This window comes from Mercenaria mercenaria, chromosome 4 (assembly GCF_021730395.1).
Source record: "Mercenaria mercenaria strain notata chromosome 4, MADL_Memer_1, whole genome shotgun sequence".
Classification (NCBI taxonomy): Eukaryota; Metazoa; Mollusca; class Bivalvia; order Venerida; family Veneridae; genus Mercenaria; species Mercenaria mercenaria.
In genome coordinates, this window is record NC_069364.1 from 67456994 (window position 1) to 67479195 (window position 22202).

The 22202-nt window shown below is 36.7% G+C and overlaps 2 long non-coding RNA genes across 4 annotated transcripts in view; one reads left to right on the forward strand and one right to left on the reverse strand.

Moving 5' to 3' along the window:
* LOC123552004 (uncharacterized) overlaps positions 1-19226 on the reverse strand; it is a 60187-nt gene extending 40961 nt beyond the window's left edge. For all 3 annotated transcript variants that reach the window (XR_008370654.1, XR_008370653.1, XR_008370652.1), the window contains exons 1-2: positions 19135-19226; positions 14762-14931 (exon numbers count right to left, since the gene is read on the reverse strand). This is a non-coding gene — a long non-coding RNA (uncharacterized LOC123552004). The remainder of the gene's footprint in view (positions 1-14761; positions 14932-19134) is intronic.
* On the forward strand, positions 10111-11041 carry LOC128556428 (uncharacterized). The gene is made up of 2 exons (XR_008370655.1): positions 10111-10638; positions 10909-11041. It is a non-coding gene; the product is annotated as an uncharacterized LOC128556428 (long non-coding RNA).
* Positions 19227-22202: the final 2976 nt, after the last annotated feature.

The window sequence follows — 22202 nt, forward strand, 5'->3', positions numbered from 1 at the left end:
TTATTGATCGGAAATTATTATCAATGTTCAGGGCCCCTGTGACCTTGACCTTTAACGGAGTGACCCCAAAAACAATAGGGGTCATTTACTCTGCATGAACAATTATCCCATGAAGTTTCAACATTCTGGGTCCAGAAGTTCTCAAATTATTGATGGGAAACGGTTTTCCATGTTCAGGCCCGTGACCTTGACCTTTAACAGAGTGACCCCAAAATCGTTAGGGGTCACCTACTCTGCATGACCAATCATCCTATTAAGTTTCAACATTCTGGGTCAAGTGATTCTCAAGTTACTGACCGGAAGTGGTTTTCAGTGTTTAGGCCCCTGTGACCTTAACCTATAATAGACTGACCCCAAAATCAATAGGGGTCCTCTACTTTGCATGTAAAATCATCCTATGAAGTTTCAACATCCTGGGTCAAGTGGTACTCAAGTTATTGATCGGAAATGGTTTTCAATGTTCAGGCCCCTGTGACCTTGACCTTTAACGGAGTGACCCCAAAATCTATAGGGGTCGTCTACTCTAGCAGCCCTGCAACCATATGAAGTTTGAAGATTCTAGGGCAAACAGTTCTCCAGTTACTGCTCGGAAATGAAATGTGACGTACATATGGATGGACAGGGCAAAAACAATATGTCTCCCCCAGAGGGAGGTGGGTGGCAGGGTGGGGGGGGAGACATAACAAGTATACTTGGCGTCATTGAAAAGTTACCACTTAATATATACCTCTTTACTTGTTTATACAATATCTATGTCACTTTTTCATGGCCTGTGTGCGGTCTATTACTCATAGACCCTGTCTGATCATGTCTCCTAACCCATTCATGACTGTTATGTGAGAACAGCTCATACAACGTGCAATTCCACAACATGAAAGTTTGGCGTCAACCATGTCAATGGCCTTATGGTGTTGATTGTGCCTTAAACGAGCATTCTTAGCAAGGATATTCTGGATTTTTTTACATATTCCTTTTAGTCTGTCAACTAACTTTCAAGTGCGATGAATGATTTGCAATAGACATTTCGTACAGTCATGTCGACATTGCTTAAAAAAGTCATTTTGCATGTGCAGCCCGTGCCTCAAGTGGATTAATTGAAGTTGACAAATCTTTACACCAGTGATGTCTCAGTTGCATCAAAACTGTAGCCGTGTTATGCTTTTAACACAGTCCAGTGTGATTTTTAAAATATAAGGGCCATTAAGGCGGTAACTTTCAGTGATGCTGAGTATATTTCAAGTTCCAAGTCAATAGCTTTGATAGTAACAGGGATATTTGACTTTATCAAAAACTTTAACCAACGGCAACGGAGACGCCAACGCCAATACAGATGCCAGGACGAGTGCAATAGTTCTATTTTTTCTTCGACGAAAAGTTGAGCTTAAAAAGGGCATTTGTTGTAAAAATGCAAGACAGGGTTATCGAACCTGCACAGTGCTTATCAGCTTATGACTGGACAAGTGTGTAAAGTTATAATCCATTTCCTTTATTTGGTACTAAGATACCATCGTACATCTAAACAAGAGGGCCATGATGGCCCTATACATCGCTTACCAGAGTTGATCTGGCCTACTGACCAAATTTTTAGCCCCGCATGACCAAGAGTTGAACTTGATCTAAACATCATCAAGGCAAACATTCTCATAGCAACAGATAAGCTTTCAGAATGAATTGGGAATACCCCATCATTCTGGTTTTAATTGGGTATTGCCTAAAGTCAATAGGGTATTCTAACACATATTACCCCGCAATGTTCACTTCTATTGGGTCATTTCGTTTAACTCGCCTTTAATCAGCAGCCATTATGCTTGGTTTTCCATTCACTCCAAGTTTTTTTTTGTTTTTTTACACGATTGCCAGAATGTGTAATTTTTTTATAAGAATTATTGTTTACTGCGCTTAACACAGTAGTTGGCCCAGTAGATCACTCACTATTTTATTTACAGGTAATTAACTTATACAACTACAAATATTATCATTTAATATACGTAAAACAAACTTCTCCCTATCTGATTCCAACAGGACAAGGCAGTCTGAAAGACAGCTAAATCCCCCGCCACTGCTATGGATAGTGAAAGGGTAAACCTTTGATTTTAGCTGTGACCTTGACCTTGAACTGACATCGCTGACTCATGAATTCTGCACAACGTCTTGATGAGGTGATCATTTGACCAAAGTTTCATGAAAATCCTTCAAGGGGTTTAGGAGATACAGAGCTGAAACCTTTGACCTTCAGTTGTGACCTTGACCTTAAGTTGACATGGCTGACTCATGAGTTCTTGATGAGGTGATCATTTGACCCAAGTTTGATGAAAATCCTTTAAGGGGTTAAGGAGATACAGAGTGGACACCAAATGGAAGGCTTAAACCTTCGACCCTTAGTTGTGACCTTGACCTTGAGCTGGCATGGTTGACTCATAATTTCTGCACATCGTTCTGATGAGGTAATCATTTGACCCAAGTTTTATAAAATTCCTTCTAGGGGTTTAGGAGATATAGAGCGGACACGAAATGGAAGGCTCAAACATTTGACCTTCAGTTGTGACCTTGACCTTGAGCCAACATGGCTGACTCATAAGTTCTGCACATCGACTTGATGAGGTGATCGTTTGACCCAAGTTTGATGAAAATCCTTCAAGGGGTTTAGGAGATATAGAGCGGACACAAAATGGAAGGCTCAAACCTTTGACCCTAAGTTGTGACCTTGACCTTGAGCCGGCATGACTGACTCATGGGTTCTGCACATCGTCTTGATGAGGTGATCATTTGACCCAAGTTTTATAAAATTCCTTCAAGGGGTTTAAGAGATATAGAGCGGACACAAAATGGAAGGCTCAAACCTTTGACCTGGAGTTGTGACCTTGACCTTGAGCCGGCATGGCTGACTCATGGGTTCTGCACATCGTCTTGATCAGGTGATCATTTGACCCAAGTTTTATAAAATTCCTTCAAGGGGTTTAGGAGATATAGAGCGGACACAAAATGGCAGGCTCAAACCTTTGACCTTGAGTTGTGACCTTGGCCTTGAACCAACAATGCTAACTCATGGGTTCTGCACATCGTCTTGATGAGGTGATCATTTGACCCAAGTTTCATGAAAATCCTTCAAGGGGTTTAGGAGATATGGACTGGACACGATTTTGTTACGGACGGAAGGACGGACAGACGGACGGAAGGACGGACGCAGACCATTCCTATAATCCCTCCGCCACGGCGGGGGATTAAAAAGTTGGTTATCACACTAGACTGCTTTAATTCCTCTGGATTTTTTTCCAACTCCATTTTATTTAGCTGCATTGTTGTTATAGAGTGCCCGAGACAGATACAGTTGACAAAAGTAACATTCGAACAGTAGACATATGCGGACGAATAATTTAGTATTTCAAAGATACACACGCATCTGGATGGGAATTGGGTATTTTGGGTTTTTGTTTGAGTTCTGATAATCATTAAAAATAAACCTATTGGGTATTTTGCAAATTTTAATTGAGTATTTATGCAAATACGCAGCTTACCTGTAACTCTGCATTCTGTCTAAATTTCATAAAGATTTGGTTACAACTGTGGCCTCTAAAGTGTTCACAAGTTTTTCCTTTGATTTGGCCGGTGACCTAGTTTTTGACCCCATATGACCGCGATTTGAACTTGACCTATAGATTATCCAAACAAACATTCTGACTAATTCTCATGATTTCAAACTTAAATTGTGGTCTCTAGAGTGTTGAAAAGTATTTCCTTTGATCTAACCTTGTGACCTAGGTTTTGATCCCACATGACCCAGATTCATACTTGACCTAGAAATGATGAAGACAAATATTCTGATCCATCTGCATAAAGATTGAGTTACAACTGTGGCCTCTAAAGTGTTCACAAGCTTTTCCTTTGATTTGATCAGGTGACCTAGTTTTTGACCCCATATGACCCAGATTCATACTTGACCTAGAAATGCATAATGAAGACAAACATTCTGATCCAGTTGCTTCAAGACTGATTTTACAATTGTGGCCTCTAAAGTTTTCATAAAGTTTTTTCCTTTGATTTGATCAGGTGACCTAATTTTTGACCCCATATGACCTAGTTTCAAACTTGACCTAGAGATCACCAAGACTAAGTTCTGACCATGTTTCATAAAGATTGGGTCAAAAGTAGGTTTTAAAAAGAGTGTTCAAAAGCTTTTCCATTGATCTGACCTACTGACCTAGTTTTGACCCCAATGACCCAGTTTTCGAACTTGACCTAGAGATCATCAAGATTAACTTTCTAACTATGTTTCATAAAGATTGGGCCAAAAATGTGGTCTCTAGAGTGTTCACAAGCTTTTCCATTATCTGACCTACTGATTGTAGGGTTTCAGACAAGAAGATTTTTAAAGCTTTTCCTAATAATTTCTATATAAAACTTGGCCCCCCAGGGCAGGGCCTCTTTTCACCAAAGGGTACAATTTGAACTTTTTTGGCTGAGGACCATAAGACATGTTTACAAACCAAATATCAACGGTCTAAGAGTTGTGGTTTCAGACAAGAAGATTTTTAAACTTTTTTTCCTATATAAGTCTATGTAAAGGTTGGGACCCCTGGGGCGGGGCCATATTTGATCCTAGGGGGATAACTTGAACAATCTTGGTAGAGGACCATTAGATGATGCTACATCCCAAATATCAAGCCTAGGCCATGTGGTTTTGTACAAGAAGATTTTCAAAGTTTTCCCTATAAGTCTATTTAACCATGTGACCCCTGGGGCAAGGGCCATATTTGACCCTAGGGGGATAATTTAAAAATTTTAAAAAATTTTTTGGCAGAGGACCACTAGATATGCTACACACCAATATCAAACCCCTAGGCCCTGTGGTTTTGGACGAGAAGATTTTAAATTTTTTTTTTCCATTCGTTGCCACGGCAACCAGAGTTCTGGCAAGGAATTCAATTCTTTAAACAATTTTGATAGAAGGCCACCTAAGGATTATTCCTGTAAAGTTTGGTGTAATTCTGCCCAGTGGTTTTCAAGAAGAAGGATTTTTTAGAAATTGCTGACGAACGATAGACTAAGACGACGGACGACGGACATCAAGCGGTCACAATAGCTCACCTTGTCATGAAGTGACAGGTTAGCTAAAAAGCTATTTATAGCAACATAAAAGGGAAGTCATTAAAAAAAAATTACTGTAAATGAACAAAAAAAGGATCTTCCAAATAACAAGAGCTGTCCGTAAGACAGACAAGCACGACTATTCGAAATATTGTCCCAGAAGCAGGAAAATATTACCCAAAAAGGTTAAATATCAAAAGAGTTTTAAGTTAAAAAGGGGGAATAATTTGACCAAAATGCATAATTATCAGTTAAGGGACTTGCTATCAACTAGTTTTATAACCCCGAAGGCACATGTGAAGTTTCAATTCAATATCTGCATTAGTTTTGAAGATAGAAACTTGCATGTAAAAATTTAACCAGAATTTTCAAAGCCCAAAGGGGGCATAATTTGCCCAAATACATGCCAGAGTTATGGGATTGACCCAGTGAGGTTGGTAATTGGGTCTAGAAAAAAAAAAATAAGTTTCAAATCTATATGCCTTTTAGAAATAGCTTTATTTACTTGCAACGCAAAACTTTAACCAAATTTGCTAAGTTCCAAAAGGGGGCATAATTTCGCCAAAATGAGGTCGAGTTATTGGACTTGTGCTATCAACTAGTTTTATAACCCCGAAGACACATGTGAAGTTTCAAATCATATCTGCATTAGTTTTGGGGGATAATAACTTGCATGTAAAAACTTTAAAAACCAAATTTTCTAATCTAAAAGGGGGCATAATTTGCTCAAAAAACCTGTCAAGTTATGGGACTTGACCCAGTGAGGTTGGTAATTGATCTAGAAAAAGAAAAAATAAGTTTCAAATCTATATGCCTTTTAGAAAAAGCTGTATGTACTTGCACGCAAAACTTTAACCAGAATTTGCTAAGTCCAAAAGGGGGTAAATTTGGCCAAAATGAAAGTCAGAGTTATGGACTTGCTGCTATCAACTAGATTTAAACCCCGAAGACACATGTGAAGTTTCAAATCAATTTTCTGCATTATTTTGGAGATAGTAACTTGCATGTAAAAAATTTAAACAAAATTTTTTAAGTCTAAAAGGGTGCATAATTTGCTCAAAATACATGTCAAGTTATGGGGCTTGACCCAGTGAGGTTGGTAATTGATCTAGAAAAAGAAAAAATAAGTTTTTAAATCTATATGCCTTTTAGAAATAGCTGTATGTACTTGCACGCAAAACTTTAACCAGAATTTCTAATTCAAAGGGGGCATAATTTTGGCCAAAATGAAAGTCAAGTTATGGGACTTGCTGCTATCAACTAGTTTTATAACCCCGAAGACACATGTGAAGTTTCAAATCAATATCTGCATTAGTTTTGGAGATAGTAACCCTTTCATGTAACTTGCTGTAAAACTTTAAAAACCCAAAAATTTTTAAGTCCAAAAGGGGGCTAATTTGCTCAAAATACATGTCAGAGTTATGGGACTTGACCCAGAGGTTGGTAATTGACCTAGAAAAAGAAAAAGTAAATTTTCAAGCTATTGCCTTTAATTGATGGCTGTATTACTTGCATGCAAAAACTTAACCAAGGTGTGACGCCGACGCCGACGCCAGGGTGAGTAGAATAGCTAGACTATTCTTCGAATAGTCGAGCTAAAAACAAGAGCACTGCAATACAATGCAAATGCAGAGCAATATACACACAAAACAAAGTCATTTGATCTTTGACCACAAAGTGTGACCTCAACCTTGAAGTGAGCCATCCGAAACATCCACTCTGTACCTCTTTTCAATGAGGTGAACATTTGTGTCAGGTTTCTTTGAAATTCTTCAAGGGGTTCAAGAGTTAAAGAGCGGAAGGGAAATTGCTGACCAACAGACTGACAGACAGACGGACACTGTGGCCATAACATAGTACATCCCTTTGGGCGTATAAAAAAGTATACAGATCTTATAGTGATACAACTTGTGTGCAAGTTTGGTTAAAGTCAAATCACAAATGAAGCTGCTACTGTGCAGACAAGGTCAAAATAGCTCATTCTGGCCCTATCAGGGGCCATAACTCTTCAACCCATATTGGAATCTGGCCAGTTCAAGGAAAGAACCAAGATCTTATAGTGATACAATTTGTGTGCAAGTTTGGTTAAAATCAAATCATAAATGAAACTGCTATTGTGCAGACATGGTCAAAATAGCTAATTTTTGGCCTTTCAGGGGCCATAACTCTGGAACCTTTCTAGTGATATATTTCTAGTGAGCATGTTTGGTTAAAATAAAATCATAAATGAAACCAATATCGTGCAGACAAGAAATTGTTGACGCAAGCACGTAAATTCTCATCCTTTAAGAGGCAATAACTCAAGAACCCATGATGGGATCTGGCCAGTTTTCTTAAGGAACTGAGATATCATGCCAATACGTTTTGTACAAGTTTGATCAAAATTGCTTGCAAAACGTAGTCTCTATTGTGTTCACAAGTAATTGTGAACAGACTGACGGATGACAGGCGATCACAAAAGCTCACCCTGTATGTGACAGGTGAGCTAAGAAAAGCACAATTTTGTAAAAATGCAAAGTAGAGTTATTGAACCTTTACACTGCATGCCATATCAAGACAGTGAACAAGCAAATTCGCTGAATTGGTACCCCCCGCCAAAAGGGTTTGTGGTGAGGAATGGCAAACAAGAAGGCCATGATGGCCCTATATATTGCTCACAAGAGTTAATCTGGCCTACTGACCTTGTGTTTTACCCCAAAGGAGCCAGCTTCGAATTTAACCTAGAAATCATTAAGACAAACATTCTGACCAAGTTTCATAAAGATTGAGTCATAATTGTCGCCTTTAGAGTGTTCACAAACTTTGCCTTTGATTCGACCATGTGACCTAGTTTTTGACCCTTAATGACCCAGATTAAAACTTGACCTAGAGATCATCAAGACAAACAACCTGCCCATATTTCATAAAGATAGGGTCACAACTGTGGTCTCTAGAGTATTGACAAGATTTTCCTTTTATCTGGCCTAGTGACCTAGATTTTGACCCCACATGACCCAGTTTCAAATGCTATAGAAATCATTAAGACAAACATTCTGACCTAGATTCAAAAAGATCGAGTCAAAACTGTGGCCTCTAAAGTATTCACAAGGGTTTCCTTTGATTGGACTGGGTGACCTAGTTTTTGACCCCACATGACCAAGATTCCAACTTTTCCTAGAAATCATCAAGACAAGCATTCTGACCAAGTTTCATAAAGATTGGGTCACAAATGTGGCCTATAGAGTGTTCACAAGCTTTCCCTTTGATCTGGCCTACTGACCTAGTTTTTAACCCAACATGTTTCGAACTTGGCCTAAAGATCATCAAGACTAACATTCTGACCAAGTTTCATAAAGATTGGGTCACAAATGTGGCCTCCAGAATGTTCACAAGGCAAAATGGCAAATGCTGACGCACGACGGACGCCGCAAGACGCACGCCGGACAGACTATGACTGGTCACAATAGCTCAACTTGAGCACTTTGTGCTCTGGTGAGCTAAAAATATATCCGACAAAAGGTTAAGGATGTTACTAAGAAGCAAATAATTTCATTAGTCAAAATCAATTAAACACAAAATGAATGCTATTTTTTGGTTGGGGTGGCAGGGTACAAAATATCACATGTTGATTATAAATACTGACGGAAAATTAAAAATTAAAAAAACTGGTGGTGGGGTTGGGGTTGTGGGGGGTGGAGGGGGCAGGGTGATGCATGATTGGGGTGGTGGGCATGACTGGGTGGAGGATTAAGGTGGGGGAATGGTACAACTTTGCATGTTGATAAGTTTTCATTGAAAGGTTTGAAAAGAAATACTTAAAAAGAATAAGATTTTTTGTGAGGGGAGAGGGGGAGGGTGTGTGACCAAGGCAAAGTGGTGACCAGGTGTGGGTACATACAGTGAAACACCGCTCGCTCGAGCATCGATGACTCGAGCACCCGGGCTCACTCGAGCAATTCATGTGGTCCCGGCCGATTTCCTTCTATTTTCTATGTGAAATTACCATGGCTGGGTCGAGCGTCGATAACTCGATCGCTCGAGCATGACACCTGGTCCCTGTGTATTAATTTACTCTTTGTTGGTTATGGCAAACTCGAGCAGAGGTGTCAAAATTTTCACACCTTCGGCGGTCAGAATGTATCGGTTAATTTAAAATTTTCACACGCCGTTAGAATTGCATGGTCTATTCCCCCACTGTCTTAAATGTTTGTTTGTCGGTATATTTTATCTGATAATGAGATTAATTATTGATGAAGGTGGAAGAAAAATTTTATTGATCAAAATTGTTATTAATTATTACTTTTGTCTGCGGGATCGAGAAGATAATTATGAGATCTTAATATTTTAATCAACAGTTGTTTGCATGCAAATAAAGCCTTTTCATAAAATTGAGACGATAATTATGAGATCTTAATTTGGAGAAGAAAATTTCGAATTCGATTACAGTATTTCAAGTAAAAAAAATGTCTTAGCTGTTTCTTCACATGTGCAATTTACGATCTATCATAAATAACGTTTGTAATATGTTTTTTTTTAAATGTCACGAGTGTGTTATTATTACGAATCACCGTTTCCTCTGCAAATGGTCTCGATGACAATTGGTAAACCAAACTTCAATTTTCTTCGTATGTTGGTCAATGTTTGGGTCGCTCGAAACCATGGATAACTCGAGCATTTTGCTCATCCCCTTGCGACCTCCAGCGAGCGGTGTTTCACTGTAACTTAAATTCACATGTTTCTAATAAATGTTCATAGAAAAGAATGAAAGAAGTTCAATGAAATTCTACCAATTGGTTGGTTTGTTATGTACACATCTGCAGATCTTTAAACATTTAAAGGGCAACAACTCTAAGGAAAACTGACCAATTAAAAAAAAAATGACAGGCAAAAATCATGAAATTCGAAGAATTGATTGAAGAATGGGGTCAAAATATTTCTACGGATATTCAGACAAAAGAAATAAATAGATTAGACAAGCAATGTTCCTGTTTTACTTTGATTTCGATCCCAGTAAACACCTGACGTTGTACCGACGTTGGTTAGACGTTGGATTTTGGTCGCGACGTCGGCGACCTGAATCCAACGTCTAACCAACGTCATATCCATGACGTCTAATAGACGTCAGACTTAGACGTCTAGAAGACGTTGGAATTAGGTTAGATAGAAAGTCTGATAAATGTTTTTAGTTATAAAACTAACTGGTATAATTTTGCTAGTATAGTTTAAAGATATTTACTTGTTTTCATAAAGGCCTGAACATGCGCTTATTAATAATAGTTCATTCTCACAACAAACATTATAATAATTATGTTACAATATCGCATGAGATTGCCTATTTTCGGAGACGGATTTTTTCACGAACTTTAAACTGTTCAATATAAAAATGCATTCTATACACATGTATAAATTATTCTAAATTCACATAGATCTTCTCTTCTACACATGTTGTCTATTAGTTACACATTCGCGAGATAAGCCTGCATCGGTTTACACAATCTTCCTGTAATTTGATATTTATTGGGATAAGATAGAGCAAGTTTATAAATACTTTACACAAAGGGAAGGATCCGCAACGTGAGTAACAGATTTTTAAAAATTATACTTATTTTAAAAGTTATACTGATTTATATTCCGTATTTTTTTAAAAAAAATTTACTTATTTTTGTTTGTTACTTTAAACAGCAATTTCATTTTAATTACATTTTACGAAGTTATAGAATAATTTTTTCATTGAATTTCAAATATTACATATTTGTTTGGCACGTATTAATTATGCTCTTAGTAATAGCACTAGTATATTTGTATATGTTAAATAATGAAACTGTCAAATTTTATACATTTCAGGTGGAAATGTTGGCGGAGTTGAAGAATCATACAAAAATGACGAAACTTGAAAGTTTCAATTACTGCATTACTTTTTGGACTTACTGTATTAGACTTACGTCGCCATAATATGAAATAAAGATGATAAAATACATGTGTTGATTACTTGTTTAATTGCAAATTACGTTGAAAATTTGGTCAGATTTTGGTTGAAAAGTGGTTAGATTTAGGTTGGAAAATGGTCGGATTGCGACGTCTAGCCAACGTCAGGATCCGACGTCTAAACGGTTTGCAAATCCAACCACAATCCAACGTTAATCCGACGTCGGGGTCCGACGTCTATACGACGTCTAACCGACGTCAAATGCCTACTGGGATAAGTCTTTCACTAAATGGCAATATATGAGGCAATTTCAAAGTCCAAAAAGGGCCATAATTCAGTCAAAATAGTTATGTACTCTTGCCTACAGATGGAAATCATAATGATAAACAAGTGTTCGAAGTTTAAAAGCCATATGTCAAATAGTTTTAACAAAACATGGACTTGTATAAAAACAGAACCAATTTCAAAGTCCACAACGGGCCATAATTCAGCCAAAAATAGAAGACAGAGTTATTTTCTCTTTCCTACAGATAGAGACTATTATACTAAACAAGTGATAAAAAGTTTCAAAGCCATACATCAAACACTTTACAAACAAGAGCTGTCTGATGACAGCGCGCTCGACTATTCGAAGAATTGATTGAAGAATGGGGTCAAAATATTTCTACGGATATTCAGACAAAAGAAATAAATAGATTAGACAAATGTTCCTGTATTACAATGATTTCGATAAGTCTTGCACTAAATGGCAATATATGAGGCAATTTCAAAGTCCAATAAGGGCCATAATTCAGTCAAAATAGTTATGTACTCTTGCCTACAGATGGAAATCACAATGATAAACAAGTGTTCAAAGTTTAAAAGCCATATGTCAAATAGTTTTGACAAAACATGGACTTGTATGAAAACAGAACCAATTTCAAAGTCCAAAAAGGGCCATAATTCAGCCAAAATAGATGACAGAGTTATTTTCTCTTTCCTACAGATAGAGACTATTATACTAAACAAGTGATAAAAGTTTCAAAGCCATATGTCAAACACTTTACAAAAAATATAAACTGGTACGAAAAACTAAACCAAGATTTCTAAGTCAAAAGGGGCCATATTTCAGCCAAAATCCTTGATGGAGTTATGTACTCTTGCCTATAACTGGACATGGTGATGGTAAACAGGTGTTGAAAGTTTCAAAGCTTTATCTTAAAAGACTTTGTCAAAATATGAACTGGTACGAAAAACTTAACCATGATTTCTAAGTCAAAAGGGGCCATAATTCAGCCAAAATCCTTGATGGAGTTATGTGCTCTTGCCTATAACTGGGCATGATGATGGTAAACAAGTGTTGAAAGTTTCAAAGCTTTATCTTAAAAGACTTTGTCAAAATATGAACTGGTACGAAAAACTTAACCATGATTTCTAAGTCAAAGGGGCCATAATTCAGCCAAAATCCTTGATGGAGTTATGTGCTCTTGCCTATAACTGGGCATGATGATGGTAAACAAGTGTTGAAAGTTTCAAAGCTTTATCTTAAAAGACTTTGTCAAAATATGAACTGGTACGAAAAACTTAACCATGATTTCTAAGTCGAAAGGGGCCATAATTCAGCCAAAATCCTTGATGGAGTTATGTGCTCTTGCCTATAACTGGCCATGATGATGGTAAACAAGTGTTGAAAGTTTCAAAGCTTTATCTCAAAAGACTTTGTCAAAATGTGGACTGGTACAAAAAACTTAACCAAGGTGTGACGCCGACGCCATGGTGAGTAGGATAGCTCTACTTATTCTTCGAATAGTCGAGCTAAAAATATGAACTGGTACGAAAAACTTAACCAAGATTTCTAAGTCGAAAGGGGCCATAATTCAGCCAAAATCCCTGATGGAGTTATGTACTCTTGCCTATAACTGGCCATGGTGATGGTAAACAAGTATTGAAAGTTTCAAAGCTTTATCTTAAAAGACTTTGTCAAAATATGAACTGGTATGAAAAACTTAACCATGATTTCTAAGTCAAAAGGGGCCATAATTCAGCCAAAATCCTTGATGGAGTTATGTGCTCTTGCCTATAACTGGCCATGATGATGGTAAACAAGTGTTGAAAGTTTCAAAGCTTTATCTTTAAAGACTTTGTCAAAATATGAACTGGTACGAAAAACTTAACCATGATTTCTAAGTCAAAAGGAGCCATAATTCAGTCAAAATCCTTGATGGAGTTATGTACTCTTGCCTATAACTGGCCATGGTGATGGTAAACAAGTGTTGAAAGTTTCAAAGCTTTATCTCAAAAGACTTTGTCAAAATGTGGACTGGTACGAAAAACTTAACCAAGGTGTGACGCCGACGCCGTGGTGAGTAGGATAGCTCTACTTATTCTTCGAATAGTCGAGCTAAAAAGGGGCATAATTTTGTAAAGAAGCAAAATAGCATTATGGAACCTGTGCAATGTAAGTCAGTTTATCACAGTAAATAAGTGTGTGAAGTTTCAATCCATTCCCACAAGCATTACTGCGATACCAGCTTACATACAAAAACTTGACCAAATTGGGATGCAGATGCCGCACACAGGTGAGTCCAATAGCTCTACTATTCTTTGAATAGTTGAGCTAAAAATTGGTGCAGGAGTTATGGACCTTGTGTCATATGATGTGGGTGATAAGGTGGAACAACTATTTTAAGACTGAATCAAATCCATTTAATAACAACTGAGCTAGAGTGAAAGTGCATCAAAACTTTAATCTGAAACTCTAAGTCAAAAGGGGGAATAATTCATGAAAAATTGGTGCAGGAGTTATGGCCTTTGTGCCATATGATTGGGTGATGATGTTGAACAAATGTTTCAAGTTTGAATCAAATACATACAGTAATAAAGATAGAGTAAAAGTGCACCAAAACTTTCACCTGAAATTCTATGAAAAAAGGGGCATAATTCATGAACAATTTGTGCCAAAGTTATGAACCTTGAGTCATATGACGTGGTTGATGATGTGGAAGAAATATTTTAAGTCTGAATCAAATCTATGCAGTCATAACTGAGATAGAGTGAAAGTGCACCAAAACTTTTAACCAGACATTTCATTTAAAAAGGGGGCATAATTCTAAAAACTGATGCCAGACTTTTGCACCTTGTGTCATATGACGTGGATGATGATGTGGAACAACTATTTTAATTTTGAATCAAATCTGTAGAGTAATAACTCGGAGAGTGTGAAAGTGCACCAAAACTTTCACCTGAAATTCTAAGTAAAAAGGGGGAATAAATCATAAAATATTGGTGTGAGTGTTACGGCCCATATGTCAGATGATGTGGGTGATGGTGAGGCATATCTATTTTAAATTTAAAGCAAATCCATCCAGTAATAAGAGAGTTAAGGTGAAAAAAATAGAAAGTGTAAAAAACTTTAACCAAGGTGGGGACTTGGAAAGATGCTGACATCAACAACGGGCGAGTAGGATAGTTCTCCTTATACTCTGTATAGTTGAGCTATAAAATTTGGATTCTCTTTCCGCCATTTTCCAACCTGCATGAAACTGCTGCTTGATTACCTATTTAGTACTATTGTACAAATACAGGAGCTGCCATTTTTGTAGATTCTTAGCTCATTTTTTAAATATCAAATAGCAGCAGAACAAAATATATCTAGGAAATTGGTGCATTTAGGTTGTTTAAACTTAGCATCATTTTAGACTGAAAAAATGTAAAGACATTCATTTAACTTGTTTACAAACCATCTCTAGAAAAGCATACAGATTCTGTATAAACTTCTCTACATGTACTCACTTGAACAAGGAAAATGTCTTGGCTTTCACTGATCAGGTAATAGTTCTGGTTCCCATTCTGACAGCTGTTTTAAAGTTCACCACTGTGAGAGTCAGCTGGAATGATGGCAGACATCAGAACAAACTTGGGTTGCAAAGAAGGTGCAGATCACCAATCACAGACTCATCAGCCTGAAATAAATTGTTTATTGTTCTTGACATTGCTTAGATATAGTACTAGCTAACACAAATAATCCTACTTGGCAAATATGTACACACCTGTACGAGGAACAATGAAATACCTTTTTAGTTAGTTTAGTTAGTGTTAAGTCATTTCATTCTATTGTATATTTTCAAAGTAAATACTAAAGAGTTTTTTTCTTGGTTTTATATACAATGTGCGATATGGTACAAATAACATTATACATGTATCTTAATTTCAGCTTAAAAAGAGAATCTAATTTATTTTATTACAATCAAAACATTTTCTTACATCATACAATATGCATGTATTTGACAACTTTTTTGCATTGACATAATTATGTTCCTCCAGTAATAAGCAAGTTATAACTGGGGATTAAATATCTATCAATTTGACTTGATTGGTAGAACTATCTGCAGCACCAAATACATGGAACTTAAGAAAATCTTAAACAAGAGCACATGTACGTAAGACAGCCAATGCTCGACTATTTGATTGTTGTCCCAGAAGCAGGAATATTATCCTGAAAAGCTGAGATATCTAGACTTTTAAACCAATATCTGCATTATAGTTGTGGATAGTAAGTGTGCATAATTTGGCCAAAATGCAAGTCAGACTTAACAGGACTTGATGCTGTCACCTACTTTTAAACCCTTTAAGACATGTGAAATTTCAATTCAATGTCTGCATCAGTTTGGAGACAGTTAAATTTGCAGGACTTTCTATCTCCAAATGTGGACAAAATTTGCCCAAAATACAATAGAGGTATGTGACTTGACCCAGTATGGTTGGAAACTGAACTAGAAAAAGTAAAAAAAAAGTTTCAAAGCTTTGTATGCTATTATTGTTGATAGTTAGATATTCTTCAACTTTAATCAGGAGTATTAAAGGGGGCATAATTTGATCAAAATGCAGGTCAGAGTTATTGGACTTGATGCTATCACTAAGTTTTATAACCCAGAAGACACCTGTAGAGTTTCAATTAGTTTTGGAGATAGTAACATGCATGTAAACCTTTAACCAGGATTTTTTTAAGTCCAAAAGGGGGCATAATTTGGCCAAATAACATCAGTTTTATGAGACCATGACCTTATATACGGAGGTTGGTAATTGACATAGAAAGGAAAAAATAAGTAAAAAAAGTACAAAAATATGCCTTTAAATGATAGCCATATGTACTTACATGCAGTTAACCAAGGTAAGACACTTACACCAATGCCAGGGTGAGTAGAATATGTGTGTTCAGGTTTAACATCCTTTTCAACAATTTTCCAGTCATATAAACGACATGTCTACTTGTAGCAATGAGCACAATGCCAAAAACATTATAGTGCTGCCTCACTGAAATATCACGCCGTAGACACGTGGCATGATACCCCACCCAGTCACATTATACTGACACTGGGCTGACCAGTCTTAGCACTATCCCCTTAATGCTGAGCGCAAAGCGTGGAAGCTGCTAGTACCATTTTTTTACGTCTTTGGTATGACGCAGCCGGGGATAGAACCCACGACCTCCCACACTCAAAGTGGACGCTCTACCACTAGGCTACCGAGGCGGCGAGTAGATAAACTAAGACTCTTCTTTGAGCAGTTAAGCTAACAAGAGCTGTCCAAAAGTCAGCGTGCTAAACTTTTCTCAGTGCTTGACTCAAAATTAGAGCTTTGCCAGTAAAAACTTTAAACAAACATTCTAAGTTAAAAAGTGGCATAACTCTGACAACTTTCAAACAAAGTTATGGGGACTGTTTCTCCAAGTGTACACTGTTGATAGTTAATAATTATTTTAAGTTTCATTTCAGTATACTTTTGATAGTAACAGAGATTTTTGATTCTTATCTGAATTTTAACAAAAGAATCTAAGTCCAAAAGGGGCATAACTCCATCAAAATTCAAATCAGAGTTATGTAGATTGTTTCACCTGGTCTAGCCTTTGATAGTAGTTAAACTATTTCAAAGTTTCAAGTCAATAGCTTTGATATTTACAGATATCTGACTATCAAAAACCTTTTAAAACCGAAAATTCTAAGTTAAAAAGGGGCAGAACTCCCATCAAAATTCAAATCAGAGTTATGGAAATTGTTTCTCCTGGTGTAGACTTTGATAGTAAATAACTATTTTAAGTTTCAAGTCAATATTTTTGGGATAGTAACAGAGATATTTGACTTTATCAACACTTTAACCAACGGCAATGCCTCTGGCACAGACGTTGACACCGGAGCGAGTGCAGCTCTACTTTTTCTTTGAAAGGTCAAGCTAAAAAATGCTCCATACTATAAGTTATGGCCCTGACAATATTTTACAATTACTTTTGACTCCTAAATATGACCTTGACTTTCAGTAAGTATTTATGAGAAATAATATGAAGACTGCTCCATGTATGTCAATGTTACAGTTTGGACATGCTGTAGTCCCTCTGATCCCCAAAGTATGACATTTAATTTGTATCTTATGTTAAATGGACCAAGTTTGAAAGAAATATCTTCATTATTTTCAAGAAATATTAGTTTTTATGGCGAAAGCCCGATCGGGCAATGTTACCAGCTTGTTGCTATATGTATATGTATTTTCAAACTACAAAAATTGTGAAAATAAATTACTAAATTCGCTAGAACACTATAAGAACAAACACTATGCATTTGCACTAGGCATATCAGGGTAATACGAAGTACTGAAACATTTACAGAATACGGATTTTATGGAAGTAAGAAGGAACTAAATTCACAAGTACACCGAGGACTTTTGCACTTACATTGAGGTACTGAGACACTAGACAATGTTTTACCACTTGCTAACCAATGATCGACTTACACACGATGCACACATATGCTAGCATATACATATTTAGGTGCAGCTAATTCGGTTCAGGAGTACCAAACACATGGATATAAGCAGAATAAGGAAAATTGACTAGTATCTGCAAGCTGGTGGACAATATCAGGTCTAAGAAAGTGGAATATTTACAGATTATCTAAATTTACAGACAATCTATAAATTTACGGATTTTTCAATCTCTAAATTTACAGATTGTGTGTATGAAAACTGATGAAATTACATTTATTCTCAAATCCCAGCTTGGAATTAATTGGTTTATTGACAGCATGCATAAATTAAGGTCATTTGTGGGTTTCAACCATTTTTGTTGACTGAGTTTTTAGCATTTTAAGGACACGTCACGGCTGCGATAGTTTAGCATTATTACAATATACAGTCGGTATTGAAATTGTGTTTCCAATACATGTGCTCATTAGATAAATCCTCAATATCTATGTAAAAATAAGGAATGTTTTTTGTATGATTGCAACACTGAGTTGCTCTAATTACTGACAAATGACTGAAACAATAGGAATTCGTACGAGAGATGGATAGACAAAACGACAGTGAGGTAACAATATATTCTTTTATTGTTTTAATGTACGAGTTGTAAGCTACAATAAAGAATACCCATTTTTTGAAAATCAAACTGGAAGTTAGAAATAACAGAAAAAAAAAATAGGTCATGAGTCAAGCTACAATAAAGAATACCCATTTTTTGAAAATCAAACTGGAAGTTAGAAATAACAGAAAAAAAAAAATAGGTCATGAGTCATCATATACCTGTCAAAATTTGCCATTAGTTTTCACCAGCTGTCAAAATTATTTTTATCTCTCTATTCTGCAAATGCATCGTTTTTGAAAGTATCTTGGACGGATATTGTAGTGTGTAACTTACTTTACTTTCCACATTAATATTTGTGCTTGAAATTGCTTTGTTGAGCTCACCAACGTCACATATGAATGTCTATTGTTTTAGTCTATTGTCTGTTATAAAGGTACCAAATCTCAATATTAAGATATAAGAATTGTTCCTTTCTGGTAGACAAAGGAAACTATTTGGTTGAATCACAATATAACGGTTTTTGGAAGGAACTATTCTTTGGTTTTTTGTTATTCACCGGAAATTCAAAAAGTGACATCACCTTAAGAAAAATCAAAGTCAACAGAAATGACTGAAAGTTACAACTGACCTTTATTTATACATATCATATGTAAATCAACATATCATCAGAAAAAAATTCTTCCCGCCAAATCACTCTCGAGAAAATCTGAAAAGTGATGCTATTTTTAAAACAACACAAAAAAAAAAAACAATCTGAATATCAAATAAAATCTAACAAGCGAAATGTAATAAACATTCTTTTTAATATATTTACCTTTCTGCTTTGTGTCCTTCCTCGCTGCTTCGATATGCGTCCTTCCTCGTGCTTTACTGACAGCCTACTGAATGAACACGAGTTCACGCCCAACATATGTCACGTGATTCGCTCTTAGAATAAACTACACTTTCACTAGCCGTTACCTGCTACGTACACTAGGATAACAATTCGACCGAACGTGCAGTGTTTTACAGTGATACATGCAGTTCTATGGAATAGAATATTTTCTTGAACACTGATAATTTTTTTCTGCACCACAACTCAGATTTTTGCTATGACTAGTTTTGAAAGAGTATTACAACATTGTCCGATATGGAATTCCATGACTAAAAAATCAAACTTCCTAGGTTAGTCTTGGCCCTCTTTCTTCAAGGTCAAACCGACCATTGCTTACCAGACTCTAGTCCGACGCCTCGCCCTAGTTATCCTTCAAACTCAAGTTTTAAAAATTTGTTTTATCACCAAAATTATTTTTTTAGTTTCTTCCACTCTAATTTTTTCACTATATGATTTTGACGCGCAAAACGTCTACGTTCCCGCAAGGGGTTTGACGTCTACGGAAGATAGATGATAAAGAAAATGGAACAAAAATTCTCAACTGTTATTAAGAAGCGCGACATAGCTTACAACTGGATTTTAAATTCTTATATGTACGGACTTCACCCAGTTACTGACCATTTTTCGACCGCGGGTCTTGGCATAAACTACATTATTGATCTACAACAAACAGAACATTTCTGCTCGTCAAAAGAACGCTCTCATATATATGGGTGAAATGATGGAACTCCTGCGGCAGATATAATGATGGAACAAACGATTATAATTAATAAAAAAGGGACACGAGTTATTGATTATTACTGGTTATGATGAAGAAACAGGTGTGGAAGACGATGGTTCCAGACATGATGTCATTTATCAACATAATTGAACTCACGACCCCCGGTCCATTTTATTAGCTGGGTCGTGAGTTCGATTCATGGTGAGGAGTTTGTACACTCACCGTGATGGTTTGATAAAAGACAATGTTTCTGAAACCATTCGTCCTCTACGTCCGACTCATGTAGAAAATTGACAGTTACTTGTGGAAAACAAGTTGATATCTGGTATAGAATCCAGGAAACACTGACGGGATATGTTCGATCAAAAGATATACATGTATAATGATAAAAAGACAGGTGTATCGAAAGAAAAAAAGACGGGTTACATATATTTTATTACACCGAATTTATAATATGGCTTTCCTTTTCATGCATGATAAACACGTTCAAAACAAAGGCGCTTTATATAGCGCAAAGACAGTCACTCGGGGTGCCGAATTCATCCTCTACTAGTACAAATACAGAAAAGATCTGACCAGAGGGGCAGAATGAGACAAAGCCCCCAGAATCGAAAGAGAGAGACAATTCCTTTTAGATACAGGCCTGCCCGGATGGTTCGTTAACGTGTCCGATGTGAAGCACCGATACACGCAAAGTCGTCCTTCCTAGAAGAACCAGTACTTGCCTCTTAGTTAGGTGGGAGACGCTCAAGAGCATCTCGGAAATTTCCAGTTTCTGTACCGGGATTCAAAACCCCGGACCTTTCGAATCCCGGACCTATGAATTGACAGTCAAACGTGTTACTATTTTACAATCGAGCGATAATGACTGAAACAGACGGTGAGTGAGAGAGAGAGAGATGAGAGAGAGAGAGAGAGAGAGAGAGAGAGAGAGAGAGTGTGTGGGGGGGGGGGGGGGAGGAGAGAGAGAGAGGGGGGGGGGGGTGGTAATTTGTATTTCTAAATTTGTATTTACATTGAGTGTAGACATACGGATCATACAGTAACACACGTAGCAGATAATAGTATGTGGATGATTTTAAAGGTGATTTTCTCTACACATGTAGATCAGGTTTGTTGAACGCAATATAGCCGTTAATCCTTCTATTGTAGAAACACACCACGCAGTGAACGAGTGCCGTAGGGAATATTATCAAACTTGTTTGGAATACTTTTAAAAAGAACTACATGAATATTCTTGTCAATTAGATTTAATAAAATTACAATTAAATCTAATAATGCGGTCATTTTTTTTACCACAGTGATCTTTTCTAAATACATTGAAGACCATTTATGAGAAAATAGTGACATAAATATTTCATTTTTACGATAATGAATGAATGAGTTGGGTTTTACGGCGAACCGACACAAAAAGGTCATATTATATCGCCGAATTTTTACAATACAGTAACTCACTAATTTGGTGTAAGATTCTTACGTATATGCATGGTTCGTTGTATATTATAGTTTCCACAATCTGACTAAAGTATATCAAGTACTTAAGTCAGATTGTAGTTTCCAAATAATGAAATTCGATTTTACAGAAAGTTCAAACAGTGAAACTTCGATTTCCATGAGTTCTTAAAGAATGTACAATTTTGGCATTGTGCTTTCAATAATTAAAAGACATGTACAAGTTTCAAATTTAAGTGTCAAGTAATGTATATTCCTGCACGGATCATCAAAAGTCCTTCACAAAGGAAACACACTGGGGCTCTGCGGCCGAGTGGTTAAGGTCACTGACTTCGAGTCACTTTCCACTCACAGATGTGGGTTTGAGCCTCACTTGGGATGTTGAATTCTCCATGTGAGGAAGCCATCCAGCTGGCTTACGGAACCAATGTGTCCGTTGATGAAATAATGCACGGAGGGGCTCCTGAGGTCTTCCTCCACCATCAAAGCTTGCAAGTCGCCTTATGACCTATAAATGTGTCGGTATATACGACGTTAAACCCAATAAAACAAAACAAGCAAAGGAAAAACGTGCTTCCTGTGTCAAGGGGAGTTTGTCCGGATCCCGCCAAAGCAACGTGACTACTGGAGTCTGTCAATCTTTGATTATTTTTTTCAGACAATGTAAGCATTTACAACTTATTATTTACTTTTTTAAGAAACAAAAATACGAAGAAAAATGAAACATGTGAATCTGGTCAATTGATTATATATGATGGAAAATACAAATGAATATGAAAACTACGGTAAACAATAAAACAGTATTCTATCAATATAATTGACCGAAGGTGAGAAG